A 26,356-nucleotide genomic window follows, 5' to 3' on the forward strand; every position below is an offset into this window, starting at 1 on the left:
TTGAAGGTGGTGGATGGGGTGCCAGTCAAGCGGCTGCTTTGTCCTGGATGGTGTCGAGCTTCTTGAGTGTTGTTGGAGCTGCACCTATCCAGGCAAGTGGAGAGTATTCCATCACACTCCTGACTTGTGCCTTGTAGATGGTAAACAGGCATTGGGGACACAAGAGGTGAGTAATCCGCCGCAGGATTCCCAGCTTCTGACCTTCTCTTGTAGCCACAGCATTTATGTGGCTACTCCAGTTCAGTTTCTGGTCAATGGTAACCCCCAGGATGTTGATAGTGGGGGATTCAGCGATGGCAATGCCATTGAATGTCAAGAGGAGATGGTTAGATTCTCTCTTGTTTGAGACGGTCATTGCCTGGCATTTGTGTGGCACGAATGTTACTTGCCACTTATCAACCCAAACCTGGATATTGTCCAGGTCTTGCTGCATTTCTACACAGACTGCTTCAGTATCTGAGGAGTCGCGAATGGTACTGAACATTGTGCAATCATCAGCGAACATCCCCACTTCTGACCTTACGATGGAGGGAAGGTCATTGATGAAGCAGCTGAAGATGGTTGGGCCTAGGACACTACCCTGAGGAACTCCTGCAGTGATGTTTTGGTCTGAGATGATTGACCTCCAACAACCACAACCATGTTCCTTTGTGCTAGGTATGACTAACCAATGGAGAGTTTTCCGCCTGATTTCCATTGACTGCGGTTTTGCTAGGGCTCCTTGATGCCATATTCAGTCAAATGCTGCCTTGATATCAAGGGCAGTCACTCTCACCTCAGTTCTGGAGTTCAGCTCTTTTGTCCATGTTTGGACCAAGGCTGTAATGAGTTCAGGAGCTGAGTGGCCCTGGCGGAACCCAAACTGAGCATCAGTGAGTAGGTTATTACTGCTATTGACCCTGATACTGAGGCCATGTATAGTTTCTCTTCTGTTATTCTGACTAAGATCAGCACAGACTAGGAATCAAACCTGGATTTTCTGATCTGTACTGATCAGTTATTTGCCAACTGAGCACAAAGGACAGGATATACTATCCTATTGCAACATTTTTAATTTGAATATTGAATTGGAATGATTCTAGTACATTTCTCATTTTGCTACAAGTGCAATTTTTATTCTTCACTCTTCATTAAAATAGTAGATGTGCAGTCCACAAATAGAGATTATAGCTCACTGCAACTCAAATAATACTTTTCTCTGAATATTTTTCTCAGACGTTGATATGTTCATATTTTAATCTTTTAGATTTTACAGATTTTTAAATTGAATATTATTTAACTGCTATGTTTATTATTAAATTCTTAGGGTTCTCGTAAATATAGCTCAGTGGTATTCAGCGCCAGAGATCAGTTCCTCAGTCCCTTTGAACTGAAGTGTGACCTTTAATGCGCAATATGTGGTAATGTCAGCAAGGATTGAACAGACCACCCTTCTACTATAATTATCTCTCTAAAATTGATACAAGCTGTCTTATTTCCTCCTAGTGCTTTGGATAATATAAGAAATATCACTCCGTGAGACTGCATGACTTAGGTTGCGATCTCGGAATCAGGCTTATTAAAAGGAGAAATTAAGCAGCAGCAGCAGATCAGCACAACAGATATCATTGGCTGCAATATTTAATTTTCAACTTCTCCGTTCACAAAGTAACAAAAGACATTACTCTGCCCTAACACAAAACTCAACTGCAAGGTTGAGGGTCTATTTCATAGAATCTTTCCAGGTTCACTTCCCTATCAATGGTGAGAGAACCTCTGAACTGGCAGAAAGCTGTCAAATAGCTCTTTGCCTGTGTAAGGAACTGTCATTCAACCCCTTCCCTGGAGACGAAGAATATTACAAAGGTATCCTTCATGATTAGGTAAAGCTGTCAATAACGGTATGGTTCATAGAACCCAGAACCTGTCTTCAAACACCCTATGCATTTTCAGGACAAATCAATTTCAAAGCGGATATGATTACCATTGTTTTCTGGAACTGTTTCGGGTATATTTTTTAAATCAACACATAGTGGTGCAGTATCAACTGGAAGTGTTAGGACAGGATAGCTGCAGTTCTTTGTTCATGTTGATGAGAGCAAAGAATTTCAGTGCACAGACATTCAAAACACATCTAGCGTGCTGCTTATCAGTCTCCAATTGCTAAAAGGCTCCACCATTCGAAATTGAATAGCAGCACAAACAGGCTGCTTGCTTCAGTTTGTTTAAAGTAAAGAAAGAAATTGCATTTATATTGCATCTTTCATGACCTCAGGACATCCCAAAGCATTTTACGGGCACTTAAATACTTTGGAAATGTAGTCACTGTTGCAATATAAATGGGTTGTGTCTTGGCTGCAGTTATGCTACAGCTGTCAGGCAGCCCACATTTTTCTCGCTAGAGGAAGCAAGCATTGGATTTCTCAGTAACCTTCAGCGTCATATCTTCATGGCAGCAGCATGATGTGTGTGATGACACACATTGATGCCAAATATGCAATCTCACTCTCGGGCACTGTTCACTCATTCTCCTTGCTGGGCAGTTACTGTGGTTCCAAAAACAAGAAATGCTGGATTCACTCAGCAGGTCTGGCAGCATCTGTGGAAAGAGAAGCAGAGTTAACGTTTCGGGTCAGTGACCCTTCTTCGGAACTGACAAATATTAGAAAAGTCACAGATTATAAACAAGTGAGGTGGGGGTTGGGCAAGAGATAACAAAGGAGAAGGTGCAGATTGGACCAGGCCACATAGCTGACCAAAAGGTCACAGAGCAAAGGCAAACAATATGTTAATGGTGTTTTGAAAGACAAAGCATTAGTACAGATTAGGTGTGAATATACTGAATATTGAACATCAGCAAGTGCAAGGTTTGCACTTGCTGATGTTCAATATTCAGTATATTCACACCTAATCTGTACTAATGCTTTGTCTTTCAAAACACCATTAACATATTGTTTGCCTTTGCTCTGTGACCTTTTGGTCAGCTATGTGGCCTGGTCCAATCTGCACCTTCTCCTTTGTTATCTCTTGCCCAACCCCCACCTCACTTGTTTATAATCTGTGACTTTTCTAATATTTGTCAGTTCCGAAGAAGGGTCACTGACCCGAAACGTTAACTCTGCTTCTCTTTCCACAGATGCTGCCAGACCTGCTGAGTGAATCCAGCATTTCTTGTTTTTGTTTCAGATTTCCAGCATCCGCAGTATTTTGCTTTTATTTAAGTTACTGTGGTTCAGTGGCTTTGGCTGAAAACTGGGTTTCCTCTCCATATCCTCTCCTTTATGGTTCTTGACTGGTATCTGTGAGCAAGATGACTATCATCAGTTCCTTGGCAACTTTTATCCGTTTGTTTTTAATTTATTGTACTAAAAATGCACAGACCACATTATTCTCCAAGCACAGCTTGTTTTTCTAGAGTTTCTGCATGAGTCCTGGACCAGGGACAAATCAGGAGATATTATCCTACGATATTAATGTTGCTGTTAATATTCTATTTAGCTCTTTATTTCAAGATAGTACTGATGGGAAAGTATGCCCCACTATTTCATGTGCTCATCCTGCCCTATTGTGATATTTGAAACTAAATGTGTCAGCTTTGGCTCAGTGCTGTCACTCTTGCCTCTGGGTATGAAGGTTGTGCTTTCAAGTCCCACACCTTGAGACTTGAGTATATAATCTAAACTGTCTCTTCAGTGCAGTATTGAGGAGTACTGTCCTGTCAGAGTTGATACCTCTTTCTTTCTCTACACGTAAAGGTAAACCAAGAAAAGAATATTCAAATAGGGGAAAGATAATTTATATAATCAATAGAAGAATGTTTCTTCTGGAACTTTTAATGTGCTTACCAGAGTGAGGGATCTCAATTTGTGACTTCTTGAACCAGTCAGAGTAATGCTGTCTCTAAGAATGTGGCTTAACCCCTACCCTGTATTGCACATTTTCTACAGTAGTCACATTCTGGTCTCACTGAGTAAAATTGCCAAATTGCAGCTGTTTTTCACTGTGAACTCATGCCCATTAGGAGCTGGAGTGCGATTGCCCAAACTAATTTCACATTGTCCTCCCATCGGAACGGGTTGGATTCGCACCCAGTCCTGAGGTGAAAGGGCAATGTGTTAACCCATTGTTTTATCATTTGAGCCTTTCTGCATTGTAATCAAGCTTCTATGTAAATAGTTAACTGTTAATTCCTATGTCTCATTAAATATTTGACCGAGTGGACAAGTGAGAGCTATTAGTTTTTGTGGCAGGCCAGGTAGACTTCAGTCCTTTCCTGCATTTTCTCATATGAAGCTCTCCTTCCATGAGGGGTACATCAGCTAGACTCATCAGCTAATATATTGTTATTATTAAGTCATCTTTGAACTGTTTAGTGAAAGTCATGTCAGCACATAAATAGAGGTCCCTGACCCTTTTTGAATAGGAATATGATTGCAAACATTGTAACATGTATTTGCTAAAGATAGCTGTTTAAATCCATAGGAATCATGAAGTGACCTAAAATGTTAAGTGTGACTATGGTAATAGCAATATTGACGTCACCTGCAGGGTGTTGGCAGAAATCTAATGCTGCATTATTCAGCATTAAATAGGTCTTGGTGAGATGCATGAGGATGTGGGTGTTCAGAATCAATATGTTATATCCACAGGTGATTTTTTTTTCCCCTTCAGTTTTGACATCCAACTGTTCAGTATAAGTTTGGTATCTAACAATGGTTCCTGAAAAATCGGCTCTATTGATAACAATAATACAAATTACTGACTTGGAGTGTTGTGAATGTCCGTACTTGAAACTCAAGAGTCCTGAAGCAATTTTTGTTTCAATTCTTGAAGCTGAATAATCTTATTCTGGGAGAATTTAAAACAAATAGATCTGGTTTCTGTTGAGTTAACTGATCTTAAGATGGGTGGTGATATGGATCGTATAACTGGTCTCAGCGGCTCTCCCCAGTTCTGTTCTCCAGCAACCCCTGCAGGAAAGTACATCTTTGTGGATGTTGGATATGGACATGGTAGAATGGCCTGGTGGCATTCAATGTCAAGGCTGATACCTGAATAATGTCCACTTGGGTGAGGTACTGGAGAGCACGTGGCAGCTATAGTACCATACCCCAGCAAGGATTCAACACCTTTTGGACAGGAGTGGAGAACATTGGGCATCAAAACAGAGAATGCACTCCAAGGTAGATTTTCATCTTTGCTACCAGCCTTGTAATCTGGCCAGGTGGATTGCACAACTTTTATAGAACCCATCTGATTTACTTTACGTTGCTAGATTATAACCTAGGGGTGAAGACAGAAATCTATCCTTCTAATACCTTTTATTAACTAAATTTTTACAGGCTGTGTACTCTTAATGTTACATTTGTTCTTTTTTAAATATGGCCGTTCTTAGTTGGAGCAATTTGTCTGGTTAATTCTGTCATGCTCATGAAAGGAACAGTTATGAACTAAAGTGAGCTGGAGCAATTATGACCTACATAAAATGTACACATTTTGCTGCAGACAAGATGGAGTGACCCCCCCCCTCCCCAACTGTACTGCATATACATCATGACTGTTGGGGACAAAACCCATCATCAACTCTGGACTAGTTCTGGGGAAGGCGCATTAAATGTTAAACAGGCTATCCAATGCTAAATGGCTCCTATCTTCAAGAATTGGTCTAACAAAGACCTTTGCTGACAGAGCAACTCCAGAGGTAAAGCCAAGAAAATAGAAATAACGGCACTTTATCAAGATAAACCACATTCCAACCCCATTGTGTAACAATGGCCCCACGTTCAAAAACATTGAATGGAGACCAAGGGACAGCATTTAAGGTCACCTGAACAAAACCCAGCCTGATAAAGATTTTTCTTAAAAAAGAGATTTCTCTGAGAGAGAGAGAGAAACAGAGAAAGCCAGCCAGCGAGGGAGCTGACATTCCATTACAGCCAAGACTAAGACCCTGCCTGTAACGCTTTTTAACCACCGAGGCCGAGGCTCCAAAGATGAACTTGAAAACTCACCATCTGAGAAATTGTAACAAGATTGTCCGTTGACTTTGACTGAGCCTTAAACAAAGAAATCTGCAATACTTCAGTAAACTAAGGCAAGGAACATCAGGCGTCCAACACTGTTAAAAATTCCTCCCTGAAAACCAAGAAGGACTCAAAGTCAACTCTTTTTCAACAATCAGACTTAAATGCATGTTATCCTCTAATCTCTATCTTTTCTTGTGTATGCGCAAGTGTGTGCCTGTGTGAGTGGGTGAGGTTACAAACATTTTCAGGTATTGTTTAATAAATGGTTATCTTTTTAAACCTATGAGAAAACCTGTCGTTTGTCTGTTCAGTTGACACTTAAAACACTCAGGGACTAAAACACTATTTAAAAAAAAAGTCTATCTGCGGTCAGCTGAGAGGTGAAAAGTGGAAGCCACCCATACCATTTCCCACCTGTTGTAACAATTGCATTAATCTATTCAAGAAATGTAATTTTGATGATGAGCGAGACTTCTCCATGTTAAGTAGTTACTTAACCCCCCAAGTGGTCTGTGTCCAACATCTTAGAGGGACAAGTGGCGTATAGCCACATGAGATCGAGCAATAACAGGTCTTTGGTGCCCTTAGGTTGAGATAGACAGGTTTTTGATCTCACAGGGAATGGAGGGATATGGGGAGCGGGCAGGAAAGTGGAGTTGAGGCAGAAGATCTATCATGATCATATTGAATGGCAGAGCAGGCTTGAGGGGCTATATGGTCTACTCTTGCTCCTATTTCTTATGTTCTTATGCATTTAGAGTCATTTTAGATCTAATTGGGACCAACATTTAATGTAGTTCAATTTGATCCAAGTTGCTAACATAAGCTGCATTCAATAAAGTTCAAATTCTGGACATGCCTCCAATCAATACAGTTAATAACACTTGAGGAATCTATTTTCAAAGAAAGTGACAGAAATCATCGATTGAAACAGATTTTATAGAATTTGGAGCTGTCTCACAATTAGCTGTTCCATTATTTATCATCTCGGCTTTTAACAGTGAACTGCCTGACACCTATAACACCAATTAGCAGTTTTATTCAGTGGTGAAATAGAAAAATGGATTTGGAATGAAAATGGGCAGTTATTGGGTTTGAATCCATATATGTATGTATGGTAGGTTTCTGCTGGCATTCTAGTATTAACATTGGCTGCCTTGCGTATACTTAATGAATGAAGCTTGGTCAAAGAAGTAGGTTTTAAGGTGGGTCTTAAAGAATGAGAGAGAGATGGAGAAGTTTAGAAATTCCAGAGCAAGGGCGTATATGACTAAAGGCCACCAATGGTGGAGCGAAGGAAGTGGGGTTGTGCAAGAGACCAGAGTTGAAGGAATGCAAGAGTTCTTGGAGGATTGTAGGGGGTGGAGCAGGTTACAGAAACAGGGAGGGATGAGCTCATAGCGGGATTTGAACATGAGGATGAGAATTTTAAAATCAAGTCGTTAGTGGACCAGGAGCCAAGGTAAGGCAGGGAACATGGCATGATGGGTGAGTGGGACGATGTGGGTTAGGATACGGGCAGCAGAGTTTTGTATGAACTGAAGTTTATGGAGTATGGACAATAGGATGCCAGGCAGGAGAGCATTGGAGAGACTGGATGTAATTAAAGCATGGACAACTTTTCAGCAGCAGATAAACTGAAGCAGGGGTGGAAATGGGTAATGTTACAAAGGGGAAGTAGGTGGTCTTTATAATAGAGAGGATATGGGGTCAGAAGCACATCACATAGTCAAATAGCACGCTGTGGTTGTGAGCAGACTGGGTCAGCCTGAGACTGGCCAGAGAGGGGAATGGAGTCGGTGGCGAAGGAACATAGTTTGTAACAGGGCTGGACCATAGAACCATAGAAAAGATAAGGCACAGAAAGAGGCCATTCAGCCCATCATGTCTGTGCCAGCCGAAAAAACTAGCTTCCCAATCAAATCCCACCTTCCAGCACCTGGTCCGTAGCCTTGCAGGTTACAGCACTTCAGGTGCAGGTCCAGACACCTTTTAAATGGATTGAGGGTTTCTGCCTCCACCACCGATCCTGGCAGTGAATTCTAGACACCCACCAACCTCTGGGTGAAATCAATTTTCCACATGTCACCTCTGATCCTTCTACCTTAAATTGTGTCCCCGCTGGGAATTGACCTCTCCACTAGGGGGATCAGATCCTTCCTGTCTACTCTATCTAGGCCCCTCATAATTTTGTACACCTCAATTACATCACCCCTCAGCCTCCTTTGTTCTATGGAAAGCAACCCTAGCCTATTCAACCTTTCCTCCTAGCTGCAATTTTCAAGCCCTGACAACATTCTTGTAAATCTCCTCTGTACTCTCTCCAGAGCAATTATGCCCTTCCTGTAATGTGGTGACCAAAACTGTATGCAATACTCCAGTTGTCGCCTAACCAGCGTTTTATACAGTCCTAGCATTATTTCCCTGCTTTTGTATTTTATACCTCAGCTAATAAAGGAAAGCATTCCATATGCCTTCTTCACCACTTTATCTATCTGTCCTGCCACCTTCAGGGATCTGTGGACATGCACTCCAAGGTCTCTCACTTCCTCTAACCCTTTTAATATCCTCCCGTTTATTGTGTATTCCCTTGCTTTGTTTGCCCTCCCCAAATGCATTACCTCATACTTCTCCGAATTGAATTCCATTTGCCACTTTTCCACCCACTCAACCAAACCATTGATATCATTCTGGAGTCTACAGCTATCCTCTTCACTATCAACTACATGGCCAATTTTTATGTCATCTGCAAATTTCCCAATCATGCCTCCCACATTTAAGTCCAAATCATTAATATATACCACAAACAGCAAGGGACCCTGTGGAACACCACTGGAAACCTCCTTCCATTCACAAAAACACCCATCAACCATAACCCTTTGTTTCCTGTCAATGAGACAATTTTGGATCCAAGTCACCACATTCCCCTGTATCACACAGGCTTTTACTTTTCTGACCAGCCATGTGGGACCTTGTCAAATGCCTTACTCAAATCCATGTAGACAACATCCACTGCACTACCCTCATCAATCCTCCTTTGTTACTTCTCAAAAAATTCAATAAGTTGGTAAGGCACGACCTTCCCTTAACAAATCCATGCTGACTATCCTTGATTAATCCGTGCTTTTCTAAGTGACAGTTTATCCTATCTCTCAGAATTGATTCTAATAATTTGCCCCACACCAGACTGACCGGCCTATAATTATTTGATCTATCCCTTGCACCCTTTTTAAACAATGGTACAACATTTGCAGGCCTCCAGTTCTCTGGTACCTTGCCTGTATCTAGTGAGGATCTTCACAAACCACTGACCACCTCTAGGCGCTTATATTGTCTCTCAAGACAAGGAGGCCAAAGAAGAAGTGAGGATTTGAAGATAATCCTCAGAGCATCCACTATTTCCTCCCTGGCTTCCTTTAACAACCTGAGATACAATCCATCTGGCCCTGGTGATTTATTCATTTGCAAGGATGTCAGACCCTCAACTACTTCCTCCCTCATTATGCTTATAGTATCTAATATTTTACACTTCTCTTTAACTACATGTCTGCATCATCCCTGTCCTTTGTGAAGACAGAGACAAAGTACTCATTTAGAACCCTGCCCACATCTTCTGCATCCACGAATAAGTTACCTTGCACATCTCCGATAGTGATCCTCTTGCTCTTAATGTACAGATAAAACATCTTTGGGTTTTCCTTGATTTTACCTGCCAATATTTTTTCATGTCCTCTCTTTGCTTTCCTAATTTCCATTTTTTCTTCACCCCTGCACTTTCTATACTCCTCTAGGCTTTCTAAAGTATTAAGTTTGTGTGACTGTCATAAGCTTTCTTTTTCTGATTTATCTTGCCCTGTATGCTTCTAGATAACCAGGGGGCTCTAAATTTGGCAGTACCATCCTTTATCTTTGTGGGGACGTGTCTACCTGTGCCCGTAGAATCTCGCTTTTGAATGCCTTCCACTAATTTGCCACTAAATTTCCTTCAAGTAGCTGTATCCAGTCCACTTTCACCAGCTTCATAAAATTTGCCTTCCCCCAATTTAGAACTTTTACTCCTGTTCTATCTTTGTCTTTTCCCATAATAATGCTAAATCTAACTGTATTATGGTCACCATCTCCAAAATGGTCACCCACTGCTACTTTATCTACTTGCCCAGCTTCATTTCCTAAGATTAAATCAAGAATTGCGCCCCCTCTTGTTTGGCTTGTTACATGCTGGCTAAAAAAGTTTTCTTGCATGCAGTTCAAGAATTTTGTGCCCTCTGTGCCCTCCACACTGTTTGTATCCCAATTGATATTAGGATAGTTGAAATCCCCAACTATTATTGCCCTATTGTTTTTGCGCTCAGAAATGTGTCTACATAATTGTTGTTCTATCTCCCTCTCACTATTTGGGGGTCGATAGTAACTCCTAGTAGTGTGGCTGTCCCTTTTTTTAACTCTGATCTCAACCCATATTGCCTTATTTGATGATTCATTTAGCCTATCATCCCTCCTCACAGCTGTAATTGATTCTTTAATGAACAATGCTACACCCACTCCTTTTTTATCCCCCTCTCTATCCTGCCTGAAAACTCTATATCCAGGGATGTCGAGCTGCCATTTTTGCCCCTCTTTAAGCCAAGTCTCGGTTACAACAATGAAATCATGCTGCCATGCGTCTGTTTGTGCCCTCAGCTCATCGGCTTTATTTGCTATACTCCATGTATTTAAATAAATATCTTTTAACACTACCAGATTCCTGTGCTGCACACTTTTTAACCTTTGCATCTTCTGTCTTTCAGAGTCACTCGCTAATTTTCTGCCTCCCGTTCCCTGCCCTGAATTTGTCCTGTCTGAAACTGCCCTCAGGTTCCCATCCTCCTGCCAATCTAGTTTAAACCATCCCCAACAGCACTAGCAAACCTTCCTGCAAGGATATTCGTCCTGGTCCTGTTCAGGTGTAGACCGTCCGGCTTGTACAGGTCCCACCTTCCCCAGAACCAGTCCCAATGCCCCAGAAATTTGAAGCCCTCCCTCCTGCACCATCTCTCCAGCCATGCATTCATTTGGTCTATTCTTCTATTTCTCTACTCACTAACATGTGGCCTTGGGAGTAATCCAGAGATTACTACCTTTGCGATCCTGCTTGCTAATCTCTTTCCTAACTCCCTGAACTCAGCCTGCAGGACCTCATCTCTTTTTCTACCTATATTGTTGGTACCATTGTGGATCACGACCTCTGGCTGTGCAACCTTGCCATCCAGAAAGCTGTGTAACAGCTCGGTGATATCCATGACCCTTGCACCAGGGAGGCAACATACCATCCTGGAATCACATCTGCGACCACAGAAATGCCTGTCTGTTCCTCTAACTATACAATCCCCTACCACTATTGCACTCCTGTCTTTTTTCCTCCCTCCCTGCACAGCTGAGCCACCCAGGATGCTCTGGGCATTACTCTCGCTGCACTTTCAAGTGGAACCCTCTTTCCCATCAGTACTCAGAACTGAATACCGGTTAGATAGCGGGATGTCCTCCGGGTCTCCTGCACTACCTGCCTTGTCCTTCTTGTCTGTCTGGCTGCCACCCCATCCCTCTCTGCCTACATTCACTTAAGCTCCGGGGTGACCATGTCCTGAAATGTGCTATCCATGTATCTCTCATCCTCGTGAATGCACCTCAGTGACTCCAGCTGCTCCTCGAGTTCCAAGATTCGGCACTCGAGTTTTTGCATTTGGTGGCACTTTCTGCACATGTAGTTGTCCAGGACATGGGCAGGTGTGCATTCGACAGGTGTGAGCAGCCCTGCCATGCTTCGTCATGCCATGCTTCATTCTTCCCAATGATTAATTGGAGGAAATTGTGGCTCATCAAGGACTGTATGTCACACAGAGACAGTGGAGTCCTCCAGGCAAATGGTGGGTGAGGTAGATCTATGTGTCATCAGTGGTGGAACCTGTCTTTATGCCTTTGGATGATGTCGCTGAGAGGCAGATGTAGTTGAGAAATAGGAGAAAGCCAAGGATAGGTCCTTTGGAGGGAAGAAAAGCCCTTTCATGGGATTCACTGGCTAAGTTGTATAGTTAAGAATGGAACCAGGCAAGGGCAGTCCCCCTAGGCTGGACAACTGAGGAGAGAAGCTGAAGGTAGACAGTGTGGTCAGCTGCATCAAAGACTCCAGACAGGTGGAGAAAAATGAGGAGGGATGGTGCACCATGGTCATAGACACAGAGGATATAATTTATGACTTTGATTCGAGCCATTTCAGCACTGTGGCAGGGGTGGAAACCTGATTGGAGGGGTTGCAGGAAAGATAGGCACGAATTTGGGAGGCGACAACACGTTCAAGGACTTTGGAGAGGAAAGGGAGATTGGCGATGGGGCAGTAGTTTGCAAGGACTGAGGGGGTCATGGGTTTTTTGTTTGAAGGGCAGTGGCGGGGCGGAGGTGATGATGACAGATTTGAAAGGGAGGGAGACAGTACCTGACAAGTCAGTCCATGCATCCAGTGTAACTGATGCGGTTATAAATGAGCCAAGTGACAAACCTGTAGCATCAAATTAAAAAATGTCAATTGTTCTTACTCTTAAATAGCTGTAAATTACTGTGCAGTTTGAAGAGACAGATCTCTGCACTTACTGTTATAATAGTGAGTGTATTATCAGAGCAGATAATCCATCCCAGTCAGAAACTAGTGACAATCATAGCTATTGTCAGTGGCAAACTACTGGTCCAACCAACAGCTTTGCCAGCTAAATATTAATTAGTGCATTATCTAATAAGAGGCGTTATTGTGACAGTTTCTGTGGGAATCAGTCCCTCATCTCACTCCCTGCACTATTATTCCACATTTTAAATGCAATTAGCACTTCTGAAAAATTTGGAGTTGAGGATGACAGGAACTCCTGCAAGGTTTTGTTCGCAAAAACAACCCCCAAGAAATAACGACAAGACTTCAGGCTGACTGCTAATTAATGCTCAGTTGAATAACTCAGCATGTTGTGTGTTTGTGATATTTTTAAGTGCCTTACAGAAAAACAAAATGTCGGGGAAAATTTTTCAAGTATTTAAAAATCACAGCCTGCCAGCACACATTCTTTCAGTCTGCAAGAATATCAGCTGTCTTAACTCACACTTGACTTCTCTATTGCTTGTTTTATTTTTTCAGCTTCACATGTTTTACTTTCGTTTTTCTGTTTTTCAAATGTCTCACTAGCTGATTAAATATATCTTCATGCACTGTGGATCACAGTTTTTGTAGAAGTGAGTCAGCACCTCTTTTTAAGCTTGGTACTCATCTCCCCTGTACTTCTAGATCATATGGGCCTTGACTTTTCACTTGGGAGAAATCCCAAACAGAAAGAGGACAGACTGATTTACCGACTTTCAAAGCAAGTGTATCGACCCTGGAGTAGTTCCTGGAATCAGCCTAATGTCACCCACTAAGGTCTGGGAACTAGTGTGATGCTGCAGACTTTGTCACCTCACCCGTTCCTTTGTTAGCTCCAGATTCAATTATTCCAATGCTCACTTGGCTGGTTTCTCATCCGAGACGTCCTTAAACTTTTGCTCATTCAAAATTGTTTTTGCCACCAAGTCCCCATCACCCATCACGGCTTTCCTTGTTGAATTATTTTGGATCTTGGTCCCCAACACCTCCAATTTACAAATTTCATCATCGTGTTCAAATCTTTTGATGGCCTCATCCTCCCTATCTTCTAACTCATCCTCCCTAAAAGCCCCCCCATCCAACCGGAACTCTCCATTCCTCTAACTTTGTCTTTTTGTACATCACCTCACCTTTGGTCACTGTACCTTCAGCCATCCATCCAGTTTTTCACTTCCCTCTTCTTTACAACCTTCTTTGAAACCCACCTCCTTGGCCAAGCTTTTAGTCACTCCTCCTAATACCTTCTTCTTTGTCTCATGGTGTCTCTGTGGGAAGTTTGTCTACTTTAAAGGAGCTATATAAATGCAAATGGCTGTTGTTCAAACATTTATAGTAGCTTTAAGGAGCAGATATCCACCACAAGTAAGATTTATAGTTTAAGTAGAGAAGTTTCTTTAGCAAAGATGTCTTAAGAGTTTTCGAGGAGGCCAGAGAGACCCCCGCGATCACTGATGCAGCTAAAGAGTGGCTCCTGGAGGTAGCGTGGCACAGGATGGTTGTACTGTTTGGAACAGAGCAACCCAGGCTCTCCTAGAATAGTAGCATGGGGGCAGTTGAAACAGATGGCCAGTGCAGTCGATGTCAGTGAGAATGTTTCACAATTCAATGATGGAAAAATTTTAACAACCATACCAGGTTAGGCAAGGTAAGAGGAGCCAGACACACCTTTTAAGAATTACCAGTACTAAGCAAACCTGTCACTAGCAGTGAGCTTCCCTCTGTCAGGCAGGCTTCCACCTGCCAAGAATGAGGCACATTAATTTCGCCACATGGACATTAAACTTCAAATTTGTGCTGGGAAGAAAAATAGGCCTATTACAAAGAATTGCCAGGCCCCGAGTCAGAAAGACATTTTTGCATACTAGCAGGCAGTGTTGGAACAAAGGAACCAGTCCCTGCTCCCAATACACAGAACGGATGTGGTCAGACCAGTTTAGTCACATGACTAACTGGCTGTTGCAGAGTTTTGAACTGAGAGTTTTAAATTGGAAAAACAGTGTTTGAAGTCAGAAAGCTCCTGGCTCCTGGATTGAGAACATCTCTCTCCTGTTTCCTCCCATCTCTCTCTCACCAGCTTTGGAATCCATTGAAGACACATGAACCCCACGAGAGAAAAGTCTCCTACAGTGAACAAGGTACAAGGTTTAAGAAGAATACTGGGCCCAACAAAAAGCAAGAATTCCCTACAAGCAAGAACTACCTACAAAAGGACTCTACAGTGAGCTCAAAGCACAGTAACAAGAAACTCTTCAAATATTGCCTCAACATCTCCACTTTATTTTTTCTTCTGCTCTTTTCTGTCCCTATCTGCATGTGTGTATTGCGTATTCATGCCAGCGTGGGTGCATCATGTATCTGTAGGCGTTAACCAAATTAGAGTTTAAGTTTTAATAAATTTCATTTTTCTTCTTTAAACCTAAGAAAGCCTGTTTGTGCTCATTTCTTTACCTTATAATTGGAAAGCAGTGAATAAGGATTCACCCAGGGGAGCTCAAAACACATTGTGTTTAAAAATAAAACCTTGTTACAGTAAGAGCAGGTGAAGGCTGAAAGGGAACCCGAGACCTCTTTCTCACCTGGTTGTAACACCTCACATTGTGTTAATGTGCTTGACTTGCTTACTGTAAATACCAAGGAACAGTGTGGCACCTCTTTGCACTTCCAGCCTTCGCCTGGAAATGTTTCTTCACTCACAAACTCGTATGCAATCAGTCCACCAAGACCTGAAATATTAACTCTGTTTCTATCTACACAAATGCTGCCAGACCTGTTGAGTATTTCCGGCACTTTCTGTTCTCATTTTAGAGTTCCAGCATCCGCAGTATTTTGCGATTATATCTGTGTGGAACCTAATTGTTTACTCCATGCACATTTTGGGTTTGCACAGGTTTTAGCTGTTATTAGATAAGGGCTATGTCAGTACTAAGAGTAACTTGTCACTTCTTACTCAGGTAGAAGTATGAAGCCAGGTTTAAAGATTCACACATCATATGCTAGCACCAAATGGAGGGACAGTGGTCAGAAGCACCAGGTATATACACATGCACATTCACACACACAGACACCATTAAGAGTAGGGTTGCAGTCAACTTGTGCAGGCGGGTGTTTCTTTTCAAGATTTGAGTGTAGATTTTATCAGGCGGTGTGAATGGTTGCTGTGTGCGTTGGTGTACCCACAGAAGGGTCTGTACAGGATAGCATATTTGTGGTGGGAAGGAGAAAAAGTAGGCAGACTGTTCTAATGACCAGTTATGGTAGATGAGAGAAGTTTTCCTGTATCAGATTTGCATGCAGGTCTCTTGCAAGTGTTCTCCACACTTTCTTCAGGCTACTTCTGCTTGTCTTGCTGATGCATATATTCAACACAGGGGCTTTCATTCTCTGGGGCCAGTATGAGGCCTCTTTGTAAGGAGAAATTGTGCAGCAACGAATGCAGCACCATGATCATGAAGACTTTTCCTCGACTGTGCTGGAGGATGTCCCCAGATTGATCCAGGACCTGATGTATACCCATGCTGTGTTCAATGTTAATGCAAATTGCTTATCAGCAAGAATAACTAAAGGGGAAAAGAACAAACTTGGTCATTAAAAAAAAATGAAGAATAGCTCCTTTGAAGAGGAAACTAAGAAATCTTCCCCATCAGAAGAAAACTGTAGTTCATCCTATATCAAAGAGGAGATCTGGCACAGCTGAAAGGAAGGCCACAAAAAATGTTGGTGAACATTGTGGTGGGGCTCAATGATGGCATTGAGGGCATTGAAGAGGTGTCCGCCATGACAGGGAACCTTAAGAAATTTCTTATCTCAGTTCAGTTGACCAACAAATAGTCACACCCATTGTGACGAGGACAATTCTATTCCTGTGAGCATGTCAGGAGATGTCTGCAGAGAGCATATTCTTGGGAAAGGGAGTAGTCACTTTAATTGGCAGACCTGCTGGTGATTTCCTGCACAGGGAAGCTCTTTGCTTTCTGGCATCAGAATTAACTGAAGCATGGAAAAGGAAAGAATTTGCATTCATAGAATATTCATTTGTTTTATAAATAGGAAAACACTTCTGTGTCCTTGAGTCATGCATAAAGCTGCCTGTAATTCAATGTTCAGAGCCAGTTGAACACTCTGTGGCAACGCAACTCCATCTTAAAGCAGTGTGAAAAGCTTGCAGATCTGACTGGAACAGCACTTCAATCAGCTGCTGACAGACACAATGGCAACTTGCATTTACATGGCGCATTTAATGTAGTAACATGTCCCAAAATGCTTGCTTCAATGATGGAACTAGCTGTAATGATGTCCCATTCACACCTCCTAACTGAAAGCATAGATCGGTGATATGAAGGACCTGCTTTGCAAACCAGAACCAATGGGTAAAATTGAGTTCCAAGAGAGACCTTTCGAGCGCTGCCCCTATCGAAGTTGAACATCAAATCAAGTATGGCATTGCTTCAGTAACAATGTAGTCAGCAGCAGCTTGGTCCATTAAACTTGTTAAATCAAATTACTTTCATGTGTGAAGAAAATGTTTTCATGCTCAACTGCACTGAACCTTGTTGGTTGATGAATTAAAGTTAATATTTATCTCCAATCTCCAGCTTTTTTTTTACATTTCTTGCCTTTTTTAACAAGCCAAAAATGACAACTTAGAGTAGGGCCCATCCTGAAAAACTTTCATATTGGGATTTGTTGCATTTTCAATTTACAGTACTTTTTTTCTGTATTGTTACTTGATTTTTTCCAGTTTTGTTACTTTTACATAAGGTTTAAAAAATAGTGTTTGGAAACTGCACTGTTAAAATAATTTTACAATAATTTACATCATTATGCAGTGAAAACAATTGCGCAATATGATCTTGTCAAGCTCTAGATAAGCTGTTTTTTGGTTATTATCTTACATTATCTTAAGGCAGTGATAACCACATACCTTATAAATAAAACCTGCCAATAATTTTTTCCATAACTCTCACCATTTTCTAATTCTGTTTGCAATCGCATTTGTTGCAGCGTGTTCATTCTATGAATGGATAGAGTAGTAGTGCCCTTCGGTTTGTACCTCATGTATTTCTTATACGCATTTGTTTCAGTTTTTAGACATGGTAATATCTTGAAAAATAGCACTTTATTTACCAACACATCCCGCAACTCCCCGTCTTCCCCTGGCAAAAGATACATTTTGTAATTTCCCAGAATGACCTGTTGTAAAAATGATACAATGTAATTTCAGATACAGATGCCCGATTTATCGCTCTGATAAGGCATGAAAATGTTCTTTGCATTGTTCACCCATTCATGAGTACTGCAGTGCAGGGTTAATGTAACGTGCCCTACCAGTGGGAGTTTTGCTTGATTGAGGGCATGCGGAAAGCTAATTGGGTGAAGTAAATGCGAGATCCATGAAGACATCATTACACTCAATCATGGGTACTGATCTCGCAGGACCACATGTCTTGTGACTGTCTTTGCACATAAGTGTGCATATGTGAGTGACTATAAACACCATGATTGTATCATAATGTGCCTCAAACAATGGAATTTCATAGAATCATACAGCAGGGAAGGAGGCCATTCAGCCCATCGTACCTGTGTGGCTTTTTGAAAGAAATATCAATTAGTCCAACTCCTCTGCACTTTCCCCATAGTGCAATTTTTTTCCCTTCAAGTATTGGTCAAATCCCCTTTTGAAAGGGACTATTGAATCTGCTTCCACCATCCTTTCAGGCAGTGCATTCCAGTTCATAAAATCTCACTGTGTGAAAGAATATCTCCTCATCTGCCCTCTGGTTCTTTTACTAATTATCTTAAATCTATGTCCTTTAGTTATTGACACCCCTTCCGATGGAAACAGTTTCTCCCAATGTACTCTGTCAAAACCTTCATAACTTTGAACACCCCTATTTAATCTTCCCTTAAACTACTCTGCTCGAAAGGGAACAACCTCAGCTGTCTAATCACTCCACATTACTGTACCCTCTCCAAGGCCTTGACATCCTTCATAAAGTGCTCGGAATTGGCCATAATACCCCATTAAGACCAAACCAGTTATTTATAAAGATTTAGTATAACTTCCTTGCTTTTGTATGCTATGGCTTTATTTATAAATCCAAGGATTCCATATCACATTTTTAACAGCCTTCTCAACTTGTCTTGTCACCTTTACAGATTTGTGTACATTACCTTTGACTGATCTTTGCACATCATTGAACATCAATCATCCCCTATTGCTGAAATCTATCTCCTTGTTCACTTTTAAGAAAGAAATGAAAATAGCACTTATTTAATCTCCAAAGGGAAAGTTCTGCAGAATAACTCATTGATACCCCTGCCCCCTCTGTAGATGAGTGAGTAGACAAAGAACAAAGAAAATTACAGCACAGGAACAGGCCCTTCGGCCCTCCAAGCCTGCACCGATCCAGATCCTCTACCTAAACATGTCGCCTATTTTCTAAGGGTCTGTATCTCTTTGCTTCCTGCCCATTCATGTATCTGTCTAGATACATCTTAAAAGACGCTATCGTGTTCGCATCTACCACCTCCGCTGGCAACGCGTTCCAGGCACCCACCACCGTCTGCATAAAGAACTTTCCACGCATATCCCCCCTAAACTTTTCCCCTCTAACTTTGAACTCGTGACCCCTAGTATTTGAATCCCCCACTCTGGGAAAAAGCTTCTTGCTATCCACCCTGTCTATACCTCTCATGATTTTGTACACCTCAATCAGGTCCCCCCTCAACCGCCGCCTTTCTAATGAAAATAATCCTAATCTACTCAACCTCTCTTCATAGCTAGCGCCCTCCATACCAGGCAACATCCTGGTGAACCTCCTCTGCACCCTCTCCAAAGCATCCACATCCTTTTGGTAATGTGGCGACCAGAACTGCACGCAGTATTCCAAATGTGGCCGAACCAAAGTCCTATACAACTGTAACATGACCTGCCAACTCTTGTACTGAATACCCCGTCCGATGAAGGAAAGCATGCCGTATGCCTTCTTGACCACTCTATTGACCTGCGTTGCCACCTTCAGGGAACAATGGACCTGAACACCCAAATCTCTCTGTACATCAATCTTCCCCAGGACTTTTCCATTTACTGTATAATTCACTCTTGAATTGGATCTTCCAAAATGCATCACCTCGCATTTACCCTGATTGAACTCCATCTGCCATTTCTCTGCCCAACTCTCCAATCTATCTATATTCTGCTGTATTCTCTGACAGTCCCCTTCACTATCTGCCACTCCACCAATCCCAGTGTCGTCTGCAAACTTGCCAATCAGACCACCTATACCTTCCTCCAAATCATCCATGTACACCACAAACAACAGTGGTCCCAGCACGGATCCCTGTGGAACACCACTGGTCACACGTCTCCACCCTGAGAAACTCCCTTCCACTGCTACTCTCCGTCTCCTGCTGCCCAGCCAGTTCTCTATCCATCTAGCTAGCACACCCTGGATCCCATGCGACTTCACTTTCTCCATCATTCTACCATGGGGGACCCTATCAAACGTCCAGAATTATCTATTTAGCTTTAAAAACTAGGTGATTGAATATCAGCCAGTTGCGTTCTAAAACGTGGCATTTCTATGGCCCCTGTGACACAGCACAGGATTCATTATTATCATGTTGTGCTTGGTTATCGCTTTTATTTTGCGCTTTTGAAGGGCTTGGACTAAGATCTCTCAAGGTGCAGGTCTGGCATAGCCACTGACAACCCCAGTCAGTTTTGCTAGGAACAAGAAAGACGAAGCTGCCCCCTTATGCACAATATAATAACAGCTTCTATCTATTGTATTCTATACAACCTTTAGTCCCATTCTCAATTAGATTATCCAGCTTTTTTTTTACAAAAGAAATGATATTAAGAATTGGTACAGCAATGATTGCAGATGCTGGGAGACACTTGTTCAGGGAGGAAAATACAATCCAGCCCTCTAATCTTACTTGACTCCCATTGATTGGCTGTTCAAATCCTCGTACTTTTGAGCTTGTCGCCCACACTCGCTATGCTGCTTATGTCTACTTAAAAAATTTTCTGGTTTCATGTTTTTTTGCCTTCAATCTTTTTGTGTTCAACAGGGATTCATTTTACCTGCAAAATTGGACTGTTGTAACCACCATCCCAGAAAGACATAACCAAATTTACAAATTTTATGTCCATCAGACAAAATTCAAGGAAGCAGCATGATTAATTTCCAAACATTAACATTTAAAATTAACCACATGAGTGGACCCACAATCCAAAGCTAAGGTGACCTGCTGATTGCAGAGTTTCTCACCTGCTTCTTATACTGGCACTGCTTCCATTCTATACCTTGCAGTGTTTCCCTGGCAACATCCACAGCAACCCAAGATGCTAAAAGTATCAAAACCAATAAGCCTCATCCAAAACAAACACAGGAAAGCACTCTTAACTTCAGTGGAGTCCAATATTATGAAAAGGTTTACAAGATATATATCAGGAATTGATGACCAAATTGAGGAGATAACCACTAAATGTATTCGCTTATGAAGCAACTCGCCAGGGCTCCTTCAACAGCACTTTACAAACCTGCGACCTGTACCACATAGAAGAGCAAGGGCAGCAGGTGCATGGGAACACCACGACTTGCAAATTCCCCTCCAAGAGACACAGCATCCTGACTTGGAAGTATATCACCATTCCTTCACTGTCACTGGGTCAAAAACCAGGAACTCCCTCCCTAATAGCACTGTGGGTGTATCTACACCACATGATTGTAGCAGTTCAAGAAGGCAGCTCACCATCACCTTCTCAACAGCAATTAGGCATTGGCAATAAATTTTGGCTTTGCCAGTGATGCTCACATCCCAAGTACGAATTTTTAAAAAGTTGTGGAGTCATTTTAAAAACATTGGTATTTAGTGCATTGGTGACACAAGGCTGCATTTATTGCCTGCACTAGTGTCTTATACAAGTTCAACGTTGCCTCCTTGATCTTGTACTCTATGCCCCTATTAATAAAGCCCAGGATACTGTATGCTTTATTAATCGCTCTCTCAAACTGTCCTGCTGCCTTCAATGTTGTTACGACCAAGATGGGAGGAGTGCACTGTTAATTCAGTCCCACTTCTCCACGGATCACAAAATATCAATACATTTTCCCACTTACCAAAAACAGCCAATTAGATATTCTATTTTGCCCCAGAATAAAGCACGCCAACCAGGTTTCTTTAATCAACAACAAAATTAACTGTTATAAAACCAAATCTTAACCGATAATGAAGTAAATCTATATACGAATTGAGATATTAAAGCTCCTTATTTCCCTCACCCACATACATCCAAAAAAAACAGTTAACCAGGAAAAAAGGATTTTGGTTTACTGCTGTTTCAGAAGAATGAAATGAATAATAAAATAACTTGAGAAAGGGCTCCCTTCCCCTTTTCCAATTCTGATGAAGGGATTCTTCCCAAAATGTTAACTCCTTTCAGTTACTGTGGATTTTCAGTACTTCCTGATTTTATTTCAGATTTTCAGCAGTCCCAATTCTTTTTCCATTTCTAACTCCACTCCATTCTAAATTGTCAGCTTATTCTTGGGCTCGCCTGTAATTTAAACCTTGTATCTTCCATATTAATCTGAATTTCGTTTAGACTTTATTAATTCTCTTGCAATAAATTTAAAAATGTAATTGCAGAAATTCGATATGTAGTGCCCTAACTTGTTATAGGATACCTGGCATTTCAGTCCCTGAATGTACAACAGCTGAAGGATTGCTGCAGAGTGGCGCTGAGTCATTGCAGTGCTGCATGACTGACTTTCAGTGTCACCTTCTGTCTGATTCATACAAAAATACAGCAAAGTTCTTTTAGTTATTTCTTTGTAACCCAGAGGCACGTTGGTTACTTTTGATTTGTTCTTCCATCTTTCACCGATCACAAAGGCTATGTTTGTCCGAGTGTGATAGCTGAATATACTGGTAATGGTTTGACTTATTTTCAACAGTTTCTGTGGAAGTAGTAATGAAGATCATTGACATCAAATTATGGAAGACATTTTTAATACAAATGCTGTTTAAAATGGGTGAAAGTATTTTCAGTCGGTCTCAGCAGTCAACCAAATAGTGCACATGCCCCTGGACATATTCATAATTTAAATGGGTGGCTCTAAAAAGACTGAAATATTAAACTGCACAACAATAGCAGGTCAACTTACCCACTTAAAATAAATCAGTAAGATACACATTTCTCTCACAAATGAAGCAGAAAATCAATGTGAAAACAGAGGGAAAGTATACTGAAACCAAAGCAAAATACTGTGAATGCTAGAAATTTTAAATAAGAACAGAAAATGCTGGAAACACTGGTAATGCTGGTCAGGCAGCATCATAGACAGAGAATCAGAGTTAAGGGTTTTGGATCAATAGCCTTTAATCAGAACTAGAAGGTGTTAAGAGATGAAGAACTTTTAAGCAAGTACAGAGAAAGGAAAAATTAGTCATATTAGTCATACTCTTACCCTAAATTCCAACCTGAGCGAGTCCTTTCCTCATTCAACCCAGTGAAAAACAGCTGTTCTTCAAAGGCAAAGAGAAATCTAGAAGGGGTAAAAGACACACTGTTGAACATGGAGGGCATATACTTACCTAGCATTAGAAATCATTGAATAAATAAGCATGAGTCTAAATGGATCAAAAAAAAACCCAATGTGAAATAAGGAAGAAAAACACTTGCCATAAATCTTGAAGTGCGAAAGATAGTGAGGGGGGTGTGAGTGGGGAGGGACACATTTGGAGTCGGAGCAGTATATAAAAACCCACTAGAAATGCATTAAAAGGGAGCTCAAATGTGTGTGAAAAGGTTAAGCTACAGATGATAAGTGCACTAGCAAGGAATTCTTCCAGTATTGTAACAATAAGAAGGTAGTCAGATAAGAGGTGAGAACCCTACAGAATCCTAACTGGCCGATTACTGGATGAACATAAAATATATATTAATATATTCGACCATTACTTCATTTAATTACTCACAAGAGAAGATACATTTCCTTAATTGGAGGGAATTCAAGTAGGACTAACAACCTTGAAATCATTTAGTTGGGGTCCTAGACAGGCTGCAAAAGCTCAGAACAGACAAATCTGGGATTGATGGCACTTACTCGGATACTAACAAAGACAAATGCTTGAGATTTGTGAGTTACTGATAATTATTGTGAGGGAATCATGCTTCTGAATTGAACGGTCCTCTAGATTAGAAATTAGTTCTTGGCTATGTTTACCTTTAAAAATAGGAGATGGATTAGACCAATTAGCATTATCACAAGTAAATAATAAAATACGATACAACACTTAGTTAGTAAATGAGGTAGATGGGAGTAGAAAGTTGCAAAGGTACCTTGATAGATTAAGTGAGTAGGCAAAACTAGCAGATAGAGTTCAACAAGGGGAAGTGTGATATCATCCACTTCAGATTTAAGAAAGATAGATCAGAGTATTTTCTAAATGGTATGAAACTATGAAGGATGGAGTGAATTAAAGGTCCAAATGCAGAAATCACTAAAAGCTAGTGTACAGGTACAAAAGCAATTTGAACAGCTTCATGGAATGGTGACCTTTACTTCAAGGCAGCTGAAATATAAAGGGGTGGAAGGTACGCTGCAGTTATATAAAGCTGTAGTTCAGACTCCATTTAAAGTACTGCATTCAGTTCTGGGCTCTGAACCTCAGGAGGATATATTGGCCTTGGAGGGGGTACAGTGCAGATTCACCAGAATGATACCAGGGCTAAAAGGGTTAAATTATGAGGAAAGGTTGAATAGACAAGGTTTATATTCCCATAAATACAGAAGATTAAGGGATCATCTAATTGACGTGTTCAAGATTAAAATATTTGATAGAGTAACTAGAAAGAAATTATTTCCTGTGGTGGGGAGTCGGTTAATTAGGAGGCCTAACCTCAAAATTAAATACAGGCCATTCTGGAATTATGTCAGGAAATGCATTTTCACGCAAAGGGTAATGTAAATCTGGAACTCTCTTTCCTCAAAAAGCTATTGAGGCTGGAGTCAACTGAAAATTTCCAAAACTGAAAATGATGGATTTTTGTTCGGCAAGGGCTTTAAGTGTTACAGAACCAAGGCAAGTAAATTGAGTTACGATACAGATCAGCCATAATCCAACTGAATGGCAGAACAGGCTTGAGGAGCTGAATGACCTAATCTTGTTTCTATGTTCCTAGATTCGGAAGAGTAAACTTGAGGATACCCTATTTGATAACCCCGTAAACAGCAGACAACAGATTCACATATAAATATCAATATGGAAGGCCATTCAAGCCATCTTAGATCATTTATCCTGAAAGACCCTTTGGTCCCAGTTCAGCATTTAATTGTTTTTTAAAATGGTTCCAAAGTTTTTTTCTCCACCTCTTATCCTGAAGTTCATTCCACATGTAGATCATGCTGTATAGAAAAAAATATTAAATCCTAAATTTGCCTTTCACTAGTTTGAACCTATGTCTTCTTATCATAGTCTTAACAGTTTAGTTTAGTTTGAGGTAATTTTTGTATTAACCCTTTCCTTGAAACTCTTGTATCACTTCTCAGTCATCTCCTTTCAAAATTGAAAAGCCCAAATCTCTCCAGTCTCTCCTCATAACTCATTCCACTAATGCCAGGGATCAGCCTGTGACTCTTCTCTGAACTGTTTCCAAGGTTTGAAACCTCCCTTGCACCTTGGTGCTCAGAAATGGACCCAGTACTCGGTGTTTGGTCTGATCAGACTATTCTGTTTGAGGATGATTTCCTCTGACTTTTTGTCTACGGTTTTGACTGGTGCACCATTCTTGTTGCTGACCCACAGTGTTTAGACATGATGAGCATCAAATCTATTAAAACCTCTCAATCTCCTTCAACTTCACCTATAACTATTTCAGTAACATTCATGAGTAAATGTGTCAACCATTTTTTTTCTTCCTATGTGCCATCTTTATTTATACTTGACGGTATTAAGTTTTATTGTTGTGTCACCTTGCTTACTTTGGCCAACTCACTTTGTAATGCCTCAGCTGCCTTCTCAGAGTCCTTCAAGGGTGCGCTTGTTGGGCTGCAACCCACAGAGTAAACTTACGTAAATGTGGAGCTGGGAGAAGCAGGAGCTGGCCCCACCTCCTCCAATGGATGCTTCCTCCCACCCCCTCCATGATGACCACTCCCTCACTCCTCTCCGATTGCTGCCACTTTACTTGTAAAGCCAGCATTTATTGCTCATCCCTAGTTACCCTGAAGAAGGCGATGGGGACTGCTACAGTCCATGTGGTGAAGGTATTCCCATTGTGCTGTTAGGTAGGGAGTTCCAGGATTTTGAACTAATGACATTTACTGTGTCTATGTCACTTGAAAAATTGATACAACTTCAGCATGCCTTGTACTTGGACAGGAAAGAAATAGGGTGGGAGAAAAAGTGAGACAGAAATGATAGAAGAGTTGCTTCCAAGGGCCAGGGAATGATTAAATAAAGGAGTTTTTTTGTGATTTAATTGCATGGGAGTAGGACATCTGTATGGTTCACATTACTCTGGTAGGAATGGTCTATTTCTGAGCAAAAAGATAAGACTATAGCTACCCAATAAGTACCCAAGAGAGGAATGTTTATTCTGTTATAATTTAAACAACTGTGTAAATGTGAGGCGAGTTGTACAGCTGGCATAAAAATTCAATTCAGAATGTCACCTCAAGCC

The 26,356-nt window shown here is 41.3% G+C and overlaps 1 protein-coding gene across 2 annotated transcripts in view; it reads left to right on the forward strand.

Moving 5' to 3' along the window:
* rab15 (RAB15, member RAS oncogene family) overlaps positions 1-26,356 on the forward strand; it is a 178,617-nt gene that overhangs the window by 80,229 nt on the left and 72,032 nt on the right. The gene's annotated exons all lie outside the window — the stretch shown is intronic.

The sequence above is a fragment of the Heterodontus francisci genome, chromosome 9 (assembly GCF_036365525.1).
Source record: "Heterodontus francisci isolate sHetFra1 chromosome 9, sHetFra1.hap1, whole genome shotgun sequence".
Lineage (NCBI taxonomy): Eukaryota > Metazoa > Chordata > Chondrichthyes > Heterodontiformes > Heterodontidae > Heterodontus > Heterodontus francisci.